Here is a 1,998-nt window from a genome sequence, read left to right on the forward strand (position 1 = left end):
AAATTGTACATTTTTTTGATTCTGAACTAATTGTATCCTCTTTGTTCCCATCGAGCTTTCTTGCCTAGTGACTAAGGATTTTCACACCTGTTGTGTCTATAAAAGATTTTCTCATAAAACACTAACAGAAGTGTTAGAGGGATTCACTTTCGATAAGAATCCAAAAGCAAGTTCCCTATACTACCTTCTTTCCCTCCTCTGTTTCTGTCTTTAAGAGGCAGTGCATCCGGCAGGAATCGAACCTACTTTTTGACCCATTTTACCTTTCTAGGTTGGTGGGCGCTTTCACCATTCAGCCATGGATGCTTTAGCGAGTGAACTAGGTTTTTATTTGAGAGCGAACTAGGTTTTTAGTGGTATTCCTTCTCGAGCTTCTATTTCTTCCATTAAGGGAGATTCGGGAAAAGATGGAATAGGAAGACGTGTTTCCAAAACGAACAAGATACAGGTAGAGAAGGGGAAGTTAGCAAAGTTAGACAAGATTGGAATGGGCATAGGAACATGTTTTGATGTACCAGATCGGCTAATGCTCCCAGGTTGATGCGATGTATTCCACCAGTTGACTGGAAACTTTATTATTGGTATATCGATCGGTCCAGCACGGATTGAAATAGGAGCCGGTTCGACAGGAAGCTTTTGAAAACGCAGTGCACCCAGGTAAATAAGGAACAAGATGAATACAGAAGTTAAATGAGCATCCCACACCTGAAAGGTACCCCACATAGGCCTTCCCCGAAATCCCCCAGTTACTAACATAAACAAAGTAGAAAAGCACCAATTTCTGTACCGGTTCCGGAAGAGCGAAGAAAAAGGTGATGTTTTGATAATGGGAACAAGGAACTGTTTATAGCTGTCGCGATATAAATAACTATACTCATCCGAGCCGCGGGAACATGTACATACGAAATACGAGAATTTCCACCTTGTTGAAGATCTGGTGGTGCTACCCGAATACTTAAATGAATAGCCATCGCTGTTAAGAACAACCGATGCCTTATGTGTATTGGATCCGCTCTTCTGTTAGCATGAACACATGAATGAGATTTTATTCCTCTTCCTTATTCTTCCTAAATAGAACCCCCAACCTAGGTGCGGAAGTAAAATAAATCCTTGTTTGTACATAGATGAACTTACATACCTGGGCCCGGCTCAACATTCTTTTAAAACAATCGAATAACGGCTTTTCCATGACTTGGCCATTCAATCTTGTGAACTAATCGAGACCGAAATTGGATAAAGAGATACAAAAGGAGAGGAATACCCAATCGATGAAAGAACATGAAACCCTTATGTTTCTATAGATGTACGGGAAACGGTTGGGGGCAATAAAGTAGGTGAAGTGGTTGGATTTTGTGAGCTGTTCCAACCACTGTTGGATGTGATTCCAAGAGCCGAACGGGAATGAATACCACACAGAAGAGTCAAGACCGGGCTCCCTAATAGAATGTATAACCGATCCATTCAGGATCGATCGAATTGGTATGGAAGTTGTAACATGGGAAAAGCACAGAAAACACGACTTATTTGAATAACCCGGTGAGCTACCAATTGTAGAAGTTGGATTTTTTGCAAGCAATAAGCACTTAAATAATACAATGCGTTTGTACCAGATTCTTTATCATTTCGAGGAAAAGGTTCGGGAGGAAAGGGAAACAACAGAGGATCCGAATCGAACCTAAATGGGAATGACATGAAAAATCTTTTTCAAAACCTATCATTAAGGGCGTGACGACGATATACGAGAGGAATAAAAAAACTCGTGATTTGTGTGGAGGGGAAGATCTGCTTATGAAATTATGCAAGAAAGAGTCGTCTCATTTCCTTACTTCCGCGTTCTTTCGAATTCATTCACTTCGACGGCTGGCGCTATGCTAGCTTTGCATGATTAGCTCCGACAGAACATGTACTACATTTCCATAGTTGGATCCGCTCTTTCTCTCTTGTGCAGTTTTTGCTTCTGGCTATTTATTCAGTCGTCAATCAGCATTGATCCGGGTA

The 1,998-nt window shown here is 41.1% G+C and overlaps 1 pseudogene; it reads right to left on the bottom strand.

Annotated features, from left to right (window-relative positions):
* Positions 1–316: 316 nt before the first annotated feature.
* On the bottom strand, positions 317–1,189 carry LOC123096866 (putative cytochrome c biosynthesis ccmC-like mitochondrial protein; annotated as a pseudogene).
* Between the last annotated feature and the right edge of the window lie 809 nt (positions 1,190–1,998).

Source organism: Triticum aestivum, chromosome 4D, assembly GCF_018294505.1.
Source record: "Triticum aestivum cultivar Chinese Spring chromosome 4D, IWGSC CS RefSeq v2.1, whole genome shotgun sequence".
Classification (NCBI taxonomy): Eukaryota; Viridiplantae; Streptophyta; class Magnoliopsida; order Poales; family Poaceae; genus Triticum; species Triticum aestivum.